Source organism: Schistocerca piceifrons, chromosome 8 (genome assembly GCF_021461385.2).
Source record: "Schistocerca piceifrons isolate TAMUIC-IGC-003096 chromosome 8, iqSchPice1.1, whole genome shotgun sequence".
NCBI lineage: Eukaryota > Metazoa > Arthropoda > Insecta > Orthoptera > Acrididae > Schistocerca > Schistocerca piceifrons.
In genome coordinates this window covers 405292893-405305164 of record NC_060145.1, presented here as the reverse complement: position 1 = coordinate 405305164, position 12272 = coordinate 405292893, and positions in this window count along the sequence as shown.

The window sequence follows — 12272 nt, the reverse complement described above, 5'->3', positions numbered from 1 at the left end:
AGATCCTACTGATTTCTTATCACTCTGCCTAATTTTCAGCATCCTTCTGTAGCAACACACCTCAAACGCTTCGATTTCCTTCTTTTCTGAGAGTCCGTGTTTCACTACCATACAAAGTCGTACATTCTCTGAAATTCCTTCCTGTTAGCCAGGAACACCTTTTTTGCCTGTACTGTTTTTGTTTTCTTGCTTCGTCGGTTATGTGTTTTTTGCTTCCAAGGAAGCCGAATTCCTAATCTTTGTCTACTTCATTAAACACTAATCTCCTTACTGCTGCGTCTCATTACCACTCTGAAGACTGATGGCCACACACATCAGCCAATTCCGAATTCACTTCGCACGCAAGGGGGAGAGACGCTAGCGTCAACAAAGACGCGGGTCAGGCAACTGTTGCGAGTCACATTTGTTTGGATGTCCAGTCTACACGCTACAATTTGTCTGCGTAGACAAGTGGCAGCGCATGAACCGGTCTTATGGTGTGGGCAGGATTCATGGCGCGTGAAGGAGTACATCCACTGTGCGCTCAATTAGTCTCCTTTCAGAGACAGCGCTGGAGCTAGTGACGGGACAGGTTTGCGGGCTGTCTCGCGAGACAGGTGTCAGTGGGCGGCCAGAGCCGTCTGTAATGATTTTGGGCCGGGGAGAACCCACCGGACCGGTTCTGCCGAACAAAGCCGCACTCTTCACTCCCGCCGGCTTCGAAAGCAACAGCAGCGGGAACAGCAACAGCAACAGCAACTGCATGCTAATGAACGCGGTGTGCCTGTATTGACCTCGATCACCACCTAGCGCTTCCTAATTACCACATCATGCGAGATGCGCGACTGATACTCAGAGATTAAAAGTAAAGATTTGAAAGTTATGGTTGCAGTAGTTAGTGGAGCCGGCCGTTGTGACCGAGCGGTTCTAGGCGCTTCAGTCCGGAACCGCGCTGCTGCTACGGTCACAGGTTCGAATCCTGCCTCAGGCATGGATAAGTGTAATGTCCCTAGGTTAGTTAGGTCATGTTTCGGCACCACTGTACCATCATCAGTGGGTTTTTGGTGTGCATGAATTTTCTCAATCACTTGTGTGCTACTTACAGTTTTTGATATAATCTGGAATTACATTATCCGCTAGGCAATTTTTATTAAACTGTATATTGAGAGTCATCAAGATGTCCCTCCATTTGTTGTAGAGCTTGCTAGGGAATACCTGGCTGGGCGACGATATATTCACTTTGGTTTGCAGCTCCTTGTATTGGCCGTGTTTGCAGTTAAAATTGTTGGATATGAGGAAACGGTGTTTTGTATAACTGGTGGACCTCACATCCAACAATCGAAACTTACCTAATTACATAGCGACTTCCGACGTCAGATTGAATAATGGAAAACAATAATCACACATCGCAACTTTGGATAAAAGGAAACTGAGACTCATAGATATTGTCATCCTAGATAATAGTGGAACCGAAAAAAAAAACAACTTGAGAGAACTTGCAGTACTATAACTTGAAAATGGAACTGCAGCGACTCTTGCGTAAGCCAGTGAAATTGGCCCCTGCGATTCTCGGCGGGCTGGGAGCTGTGCCAAATGCTCTTAGTCCTCTTGAGAACCACCGACATTGAGAAAATCTGCCAGCTACAGCTAGCATCTGGGCGAATTATACGCCGATACATCACGCAGTTCCAGGGAAATGTTCTATTAACAAAATACAAAATCCAGTGTAATGACATCAATTGCTGTGGTTATTGTTTTGCTAATAGCAATAGTAATATTAGTATTTAAAATATCCCATCTTACCTTTCTCTCCTCATATTTCCTCAAGCCTTCTTCCTCTTCATATCATTGTTTCACTGACACTCTGCCACCTCCTTCCTTCCTGTCTCCAAATCATCCGCTCCTTTTTCATCAATACTACCCATCAGTTCTCCATACTTATACCTGCAGCCTCCTACTCCGCCAAACACCTAACCTTTTCCTCTGAAACAAAAGACGGTTTTTCCCAGAGCAAGTCCTCCAACTTTTAGTGACAGCGTAGTGCGTCATTTTTAAGATCACAGTTTCTGCATCTCGTTTTAAATGTTTAAAATGTGTTCTTATTGTTTTCGTTTTAAATTTTAGTATTTCTGTTTTGAAGTTAAACCACCATTAAATTTATCTTTACAAATTTTAAAGTAACTTGTTAATATCACACTATTAATTTATTGTTTTTTCGTCTTTGTGGACAATATATATTCCTTGGCTAAAGAGCAGGTTGCCTGTACGGCTGACAGCCCATCCCCCGCCTATACGGAGCGGAGGGGATGAAATAATTTTATAAAAATGGCTGAGTGGCTATTTGCTGTGAACATATTATGTAAATTTTAGGATCTTAAAATGTTCGCCGGCCGGGGTGGCCGAGCGGTTCTAGTCGCTACAGCCTGGAACCGTGCGACCGCTACGGTCGCAGGTTCGAATCCTGCCTGGGGCATGGATGTGTGTGATGTCCTTATGTTAGTTAGGTTTAAGTAGTTCTAAGTTCTAGGGGACTGATGACTTCAGAAGTTAAGTCCCATAGTGCTCAGAGCCATTAGAGCCATTAAAATATTCGTCGAATTATTTACAGTGAGAAACATATACGTTAATTTACCAGTACTAATGGTCGTTGAGTTCCGCGGCTCTGTATTAATTATGTGAAGATCCAAAACAACTAGCCATTTGTTATAGCTTTATTTATGTCAAGAAAAAGCTGTGTTTTGCATAACTGGCGGACCTCACATCCAACAATTTTAACTGCGAACACGGCCAATACAAGAAGCTGCAAACCAAAATGATGAATATTTGGTAAGTTTCTTTTCGACAACTTTTTTCTGGTTTGCGATCCCACTAGATTCTTACCACCAGCAGATGGTAATTCCACTGGATCATTCGTGTCACATTATTGTGCCTCTGCTTGTAATCAGTCTCAGCGGTCTTCCTGGTAACAACTCAAGATATGATCAGTCGTTTCGTCAGCTTCTTTGCAAGGTGTGTACTTTGGACGTTTTGCTGATTCATCGATTCTTACTCGATGACTGTAGTTCTGATGGCCTGTTCTTTGAAAATAAAATGAGGCCTTCACTTTCTCTCTTTGAGTTTCGTTGATCAGCCAAGATCAGGTCTTCCCTTTCTCTATTTTCCCTTCAATCTTTTTTTTAGGTTAGAATCAACTTTTGTAGCACAAATTTCGTGATGTGAATTTATCGTTAGGTGCTATTTGGCCGGCCGAAGTGGCCGAGTGGTTCTAGGAGCTACAGTCTGGAACCGCGCGACCGCTACGGTCGCAGGTTCGAATCCTGCCTCGGGCAAGGATGTGTGTGATGTCCTTAGGTTAGTTAGGTTTAAGTAGTTCTAAGTTCTAGGGGACTGATGACCTCAGAGGTTTGGTCCCATAGTGCTCAGAGCCATTTGAACCATTTCCGTGTCCAGTGAAAACAAACATATCTGTACCACGTACAATATCTTTGAAATGACAGTGTAAATGTAACGTGCAGTAAAGAGAACGTACATCAAGCAGTTTGATAGGCCGGAACTCCATATTCTTTGGGAGTAGCGATGTGCCATCGGGTGGTACCCGAAAGTTACTAGAAAAAGGGATTCGGGTAGATTGGCTTTCGGAATCCTCCAAATGAATCCACGCCGAACCTGCCAGATCCAAATTATTAGGAAGTTTCAGATCGGCAACGTAAAGTACGCGATATCAGATTGGCCAAAATGGCTAATCTGCTCACACCGAGAAGGAGCGGGAGATTAAAGCATCAGGCATATGTTTGCTGGGAGCTACAGAGGGCACTTCTTAGTGAGGAGTCATGGTGGTCATTTCGTCGCTGGGAGCCAGAGTAAACCGATGCCGACCGTTGTGGCCGAACGGTTCTAGGTGCTTCAGTCCGAAAGTAGTTCTAAGTTCTAGGGGACTGATGACCTCACAAGTTAAGTCCCATAGTGCTCAAAGCCACTTGAACCATTTTTGCTACTTGCGATTTCCAGCGCTGTTAGCTGATGCGCGTGGCACGAAACGTATTCGTTAGTTTCCATGCTGCAGTTGGTCGATTTCCGGCGTACTTTCACTCACATTTGATTCAACCCATCGTATATATCACTTGAACTTTATCTATCATCTTTTGTTTATGTTGTGTGTGTGGTTTGATATTTTTCATTTGTTGGGTTTATTTGTGTATATTTGCTGCGTGTAAATGTGTCATTCTTTCTTGAGAATGTGATAGCCTTTTTTAAAAATAGATATTTGTGTATGTGTATTTTGATGTGTGTATATGTGTCATTCTTTCTTGAGAGCTTTTTTTGGGTATTTGTGTGTGTGTGTGTGTATATGTGTGTGTGTGTGTGTGTGCGTGTGTGTGTGTGTGTGTGTGTGTGTGTGTGTGTGTGTGAGAGAGAGAGAGAGAGAGAGAGAGAGAGAGAGAGAGAGAGGGAGATTCATTAATTATTTATTCTGCTTACATTTCAGATATCTGTTTGTAATTGTTTTGATGGCTAGCATGATGAGAGATTTGTTGCTTATATAGATTTGGTCGTTGAGTACCTTCTCGTCCATTGCAATGGCTCTTTGTACGTGAAAGTTTTCTTGCAACGTCAGGAGCCTGCTGTGATTATTCACTCCGATAACTGTCATGTCTCGTTCCATGTTGGATGATTCGTGTTCATGTTTCATCAGGTGTTCGGCGAAGGTAGAATGGCTATTTTAATATTTCCAAGTTCTTATAAGTTCTCTATAACCGGTTTCGAAGTTTCCGGTGTTAATTCTTCGATTGCTGCAATCTGCGAAGCTTTCTTCTGTTGATTGCAGCCAGAGCTGATTCTTCGCTATCAATTACATAGTCTGCCAATGCTTGCTTCTCTTGTTCTTCCACTGTCTGCCTCATTTGCGAAAGTTGTCCCCCACCTGCTTTTCGGAGGAAGTAGAGGCTGTTGAAGTCGCTGTGAAGCTTGAGAGCATGTTGAATTGTCGTGAGTATTTTTGTTTACCTGTCCAGATTATCCAGCTCTGTTCGTGTGCAGCTCTCAATGCCTACAATAATCTGATTACAAGTACGGCCCAGTTATTCAGCGCCTTTAGTGTTGCCGTCAGTCAGGTTGCTTTTCACAATGTTTCTGACCGTTTGGGTGTATTCTTTGCTGACCAATTTTTTTATTACATTCAAGCACTGTTACCCACTTCGCTATCAGAGCTAGAGCCAGACCGACTGTATGAACAACTACCTAAGCAATTTACTTGTCCACATCGGAATATGTCTGTCCCGTATATTCTACATCTACATCCATACTCCGCAAGCGACCTGATGGTGTGTGGCGGAGGGTACCCTGAGTACCTCTGTCGGTTCTCCCTTCTATTCCAGTCTCGTATTGTTCGTGGAAAGATGGATTGTCGGTATGCTTCTGTGTGGGCTCTAATCTCTCTTTTATCCTCATGGTCTCTTCGCGAGATATACGTTGTAGGTGAAGAAACTAACAAAAGCCCCTACCGAGCTACTGAGCGTCTCTCCTGCAGAGTCTTCCACTGGAGTTTATCTATCATCTCCGTAACGCTTTCGCGATTATTAAATGATCCTGTAACGAAGCGCGCTGCTCTCCGTTGGATCTTCTCTATCTCTTCTATCAACCCTATCTGGTACGGGTCCCACACTGGAGAGCAGTATTCAAGTAGTGGGCGAACAAGCGTACTGTAACCTACTTCCTTTGTTTTCGGATTGCATTTCCTTAGGATTCTTCCAATGAATCTCAGTCTGGCATCTGCTTTACCGACGATCAACTTTATATGATCATTCCATTTTAAATCACTCCTAATGCATACTCCCAGATAATTTATGGAATTAACTGTTTCCAGTTTCTGACCTGCTATTTTGTAGCTAAATGGTAAGGGATCTTTCTTTCTATGTATTCGCAGCACATTACACTTGTCTACATTGAGATTCAATTGCCATTCTCTGCACCATGCGTCAATTCGCTGCAGATCCTCCTGCATTTCAGTACAATTTTCCATTGTTGCAACCTCTCGATACACCACAGCATCATCTGCAAAAAGCCTCAGTGAACTTCCGATGTCATCCATCAGGTCATTTATGTATATTGTGAATAGCAACGGTCCTATGACACTCCCCTGCGGCACACCTGAAATCACTCTTACTTCGGAAGACTTCTCTCCATTGAGAATGACATGCTGCGTTCTGTTATCTAGGAACTCCTCAATCCAATCACACAATTGGTCTGATAGTCCATATGCTCTTACTTTGTTCATTAAACGACTGTGGGGAACTGTATCGAACGCCTTGCGGAAGTCAAGAAACACGGCATCATTCCAGATCCTCACAGGCTAAGAAAATCGGTATAAGCCTAAATGACGCCTGCAGATTAACAACAGGATGCATGAAACCTACACCACTTGGGAAGCTACATAAAGCGACTAGATTCTCAATTCCCAAACCCAGGAGAGCGGAATAAGAGCATACAAAAAGATTTAGACTTTGGATGGGAACCGCGTCCTGCACGGTGCTTCATACTGATATGGCAATCTTAAATTCCACCATAGATTGCTTAGTACCGAGTTAAATGAGCCCTCGTAGACTTACTTTGCCTCACAAGAGGCGTGAAGTGACAATATTTTAAGCTGAAAGATTCGGAGAAGACTGAATCGCATCAGAACTGATGTAGCGCCAGTCAAACCAAGTTTAACTAAATGGGGTTTCAATGACGAAGCAGAGAATAAATGCAACTATGGCGAAGTATAGGGCATGGAACATCATCTACAATGTGTCTCACATTGAAGATCCTTTACAATGTCGGCATACGGCTTGCCAAGAATGAAGGACTGGATGTGGCCCGATACTGGGTTCGAAAACTTTAAAAGAAATTTTTCGGATATGAAAGAGTAAAATAAGTACATACCCATGCACGAAGCTGTCGAACTGCAAAATATCCATTATTATTATATTACTATTATTATTATGCACTGATCACATACGAACCATACATATATTGTTAAGTCACTAAGGATGTCTGGTTTGAAATGTGTGTAAATTCCTAAGGGTCAAAACTGCTGAGGTCATCGGTCCCTAGACCTACACACTGCTTAAACTAATTCAGATTAACTTACGGTAAATAACACACACACACACCCGTGCCCGAGGGAGGACTCGAACCTCCGGCGGGAGGCATCACGTAATCCGCGACATGCCGCCTTAAACCGCGCGGCCACTCCGCGCGGCTGTCTTGTTTGATGTGAGGACCAGAAGATCCTACTCTTGTAGGGTGAAATAAATATGTAATTAAGTAAATGTCATCTACAATTTGGATCTTTTCTTAATTTCACCAAGGGGCTCGTAATGTTGTGATGATGCTAACACATACGTAAACAATCGTTTGGCACGTCGAAAGAACCGTAGCAAGCGGTCGCGTCCGACACTGATGTGAGGAAAAGTTGTTTACCCGAGGCTGTGATAGCGAAGCGGCCAACGTGGCTTTCTCCCGCTCGCACCCCGCCGCGCTTTCCTTCTTGTCGCCGGTGCGTGCCTGAGATAAAAGGAATGCGATACGTGCGCCGCTGCGACGTTTCCCGTTTAACGGCATCCCCGCTGGATGTCTGGAATTTTTCAGAGTCGCTCTGCCTTAAGTGCTGGAGATTAGGAAACGGAACAGTTGGCGCGGAAGAATGCAGACTGGAGATGACTGGCTACGCGGTTCCACTTGCTCACGTAAAATCTGGGATGACTTCCAGCGAGAAGTTACGATTCTTTTTATCAGTCCAGCCTTCATATTTTTCTCATTTATGTTGTCTCATCGAAGACTTGTTTGATGCAGCCCTCCTTGCTAGTCTATCCTATGCAGAACTGTTTGCAATTCTGCAAGCATTAGAGCATATGCGACGACATCATGGCACGAAATTCATCATCTGATCCGATTCCCAAAGTGCTCTACACGATCTTGTACAGATGTACCCAGCAGATCGGATGGTGCAAGAAGTGCAGGACGCACCCCTACTCTTTCAAAAGCAGGGTAAGGATGTAATTTTCTGCTGGGTTCCAGGGCACATAGGGATTCCTGGAAATGAACTTGCAGACGCGACTGCCAAGGAGGCTTGCTCCATCCCACCTCCTGCTCGCTGTTCCGTCTCCCTGCAGGCAATAACATCATTCGTGACCCGGAAGGTCATGCGGTGGTGGGAGGCTCAGTGGCTGGAAGTGAGGGATAATAAGTTGCGAGCGGTGAAGGATCCTGCCCGACCGTGGTTTACCTCCTTCCGACAACGACGAGCTGAGGAAGTAGCCCTTCCACGGCTTAGAATAGGACATTGTTCTTTGACACATGGTTTTCTGTTATGTCGTGAGGAGCCACCAACATGTCAGACATGTGGGACACAGCTGTCGATACGACATATTTTAACTGAGTGTGTTTTATATGCGGGTTTGAGGGAAGATTTCAGTTTCCCACCAGACCTGCCCTCTATTTTAACTAATAATGAGGCGAGTGTCGCTAGAGTTTTACGTTTTTGTGCGATGTCTGGACTTCTTCCCAAAATATTGGGATTGAGATCTTAATGTGCTGTAAAGTGGTTTGGTCACCCATTATTTGTAAGTGGTCACTCAGCCACCGTTAATTATTTTTACCTGTTTTGTACTGCTATTTTATTTTTAGTTTTATCTACCTGTTTTGATGTGCTGTGTCCAATCTCGAAATTGGAACATCTACAATTCTCGCAAAGATCGGCTCTGAATTGATTCTTGTCTAACAGATCTTGGCTGCACACGTCAACATTTCTTTTGGGAACGGGCGCTGATAACCTCGTTGTTGTGCTCCCTAAAACAGTAATCATCATCATCATCATCATTTATCCTACGCCAATGAGCGTCTTAGTCTCTGCATAACTGCTACAACCAACGTCCATTTGAGCCCGCTTACTTCAATCAAATCTTTGTCTCTGTCTACAGCTTGTACTCCCCCAACACTTCCTTCCGCTCCTAAAGTATTGATTGCTTGATGTCCCAGCGTGTGTTCTGTTTAGTCAAGTTATGCTGTAAACATCCTTTTCTCCCCAATATGATTCAGCATTTCTTCATAACTTATGTAGCATCTCATCTTCACCATTCTTCTGAAGTACCACAACTCGAAAGCATCTATTTTTTTCTTGTCTCAGCTGTTCATCTGCGTAATTTCACTTCCGTGCAAGGCTGCTCCCCAGACAAATATCTTCAGAAAAGATTTCTTAATCCTTAAGCATATTCAATAGCAAATCCCTTTTTTAAAAGCCTTTCTTTGCTACTGCCAGTCTGCTTAGTTTTTCCCCCAAATAGCAAAACTCATCTGTTTTTTTCTGTACCGTTTCCTAATATAATGCTCTCAGTATCGCCTGTTTTTATTCGACTCTACAGCATTACTCTTGTTTTGCTTTCATTAATATTCGTCTCATTACCCCTTTTCAATATGCCGCCCACTGCTTCCAACCGTTCTCCCAAGTTCGTTGGTGTGTCTGACAGAATTATAATATCAATGGCAAAACTCAAAGTTTTTATTACTTGTCTCTGAAATGTAATACCCTACTTAATGTACATATCGAATAATATGTGCGTACGGTACAAACCTGTGCTACTTCTTTTTCAGATAGTGATTTGCTTTCATTCCTTCAACTCTTATAACTGAAGTCCATTTACTGTGCATGTTGCAGAAAACTTTTCGCCCTCGGTATTTTATCCCTGCTACCTTCAGAATTTCAAAGCGTCACCGAAAACGCTTTGAATGTAGGTCTGACAATTTTCAGTTTGTATATTAATATAAGTCGTGGGGTCAATATTGTCTCCCATGTTCTTACATTTGTCTCGAACCCAAACAATTTCCCCCAAGGTCACCGTCTATGAAGTTTGCCATTCTTCCATAAATAATTTTCTTACCTGTCACTAGTCTTCTCATTTTTACTACATCGAACATCCTCTATAACCTAACTTGCATCTTCTAGTGCTTTTTCTGCCTTACTGTTTCTCCCTTTACTATTCTTACCAGCACCAAGTTAACGATACCTGGATGCTGTAGCAGATGTCACTCTTTTTTCTGGTAATGGTTTCCCATAGACTTTATTCCACTTCTATTCTATTTGTACTTCTTCATTTCGTACTTAAATTCTTACTTTCCTCGATAGCACCAAATTTCAAATGCTCCCAGTTTTCTCATCCAGTGGTGTACGTTTTAATGATACAAATTCCTCATATGCTATTCTCGTTAAGGTACTTCGATGATAGGTATCTGGAGGTCTCCTCAAATGGCAACGTCTCTGTTCTTCACAATTTTTCCCCATGCGTGCAAAAGTAGAGCTGTCGAGTGCAAGCGTGCTACCCAAATATCAGCGACAAATAGGAGCCAACTGACGGGGTCTGATCAGTTGGTCTCACTGAATTTAGCTACACATCAGTTAGGAGAGTATGAATGATTTCCAAGGATGCGAACAGTACTCTACAGCAGAGGAATTCAGCAAGGAGGGTTCCTCCAAGCACAGGAGCCTCCAAAAAAGAATCCATCTGGTTTTTTAATTTTAGCTCGTTACTACGGTGTACATGTGACTGCGAGAAGTTAGTATTTAATTAAATCGACTCTTTGGTATTTTAAGGTCTCATTATACATTATTACTGAAACTGAGCCAAACTTTGATCCGACCGGAAGTGGTCAGTCTGTCTGTTATACACAAACTGCATATCTCTGTTTTAGTACCGCTGAGTTTGATTCGCCATTTCGTGAAATGCTCACACATTTAATTTTTAAATTTAGTTCTGTTTCACACTGATGATTTTATTCTGGTTCGAAATAACATCGCTATCTGCATAATGAAACTTCTGGCAGCTCAGGAATATCCAGCACATAAGGATTGAATCCCTGTAGCAAACTGTTGTTTAGAAAGCGCCCCCTGAATATCTTTTTCCCTTCTCTTACTTTAAGACAATAATTAGTAACTATGTCGTTGAGAAGTTAATTTTATTGAAGCTATTAAAAACCAACTTTCACGCTTCACCAGGTTTCGGGTTATTTCGAAGTCTCTAAATATGTGATTAGAGTGTCGCAAGTCGATCGAAGCACAGATTTCTGAGCTACAATGAAGCTTTCTACATCTAAATCTACGTGATTACTCTGCTATTCACAATAAAGTGCCTGGCAGGGGATTCAATGAACCACCATGCTGTCTGTCTACCGTTCGACTCTCGAACGGCACGCGGAAAAACGAGCACTCAAATTTTTCCGTGCGAGCCCTGATTTCTCTTATTTCATCGTGATGATCATTTATCCCTATGTAGGTGGGTGCCAACAGAATGTATTCGCAATCGGAAGAGAAAACTGGTGATTGAAATTTCTTGAAAAGATCCCGTCGCAACGAAAAACGCCTTTGTTTTAATGATTGCCAATCCAATTCACGTATCATGTCTGTGACACTATCTCCTCTATTTCACGATAATACAAACCGAGCTGCCCTTCTTTGTACTTTTTCGATGTCATCCGCCAGTCCCACCTGATGCAAGATCCCACACCGCACAGCAGTACTCCAGATAGGGCGGACAAGCGTAGTGTAAGCAGTCTCTTTGGTAGACCTGTTGCACCTTCTAAGTGTTCTGCTAATGAATCGCAGTCTTTGGTTTGCTCTACCCACAATATTATCTATGTGATCGTTCCAATTTAGGTTATTTGTAATTGTAATACCTGAGTATTTAGTTGAATTTACAGCCCTCAGATTTGTGTGACTTATCGCGCTTTTGCATGAGATTGTAGATATTTCATGAATTGGGATAATTACAATTTTATTATATGTCTTCAAGGACCACTGAGGCTTTTAGAGATGTAAATTGCCACGAATAGCATCGCAAGAAAAAAAAGATCTTTTTTATATACTTTTATAGCTCAGCCCCACTTTACCTGCGTGTCAGAATCAATTCATCACAGAGTTGATCAAGATTCAATATATTGTTTCCTCTTGCGCGTTTCTTTTTTCAACACTCTCCCGATTTCCTTGATGTTTCTAAATCTTTTAAAAGCTGTTGAGATTCAAGACCTCGTCTTTGTATACATGTTGTTCCTAACATTTAGGGTCAAAACTAGACAGACCACAGGATTTTGAGTTAAGCAATTGATGGTTGGAAGTGAACATGGCATACAGTACGAGATGTAAAATGGACAATGCATGTAACTGGCCTGTTTGCAAACTGAGTACGTTTCATAACAAACAACTATTTGCCGCTTGACATTGGTTACCTTACCCTGAAAGACAATACGCAGTCGTCTGTGATTTG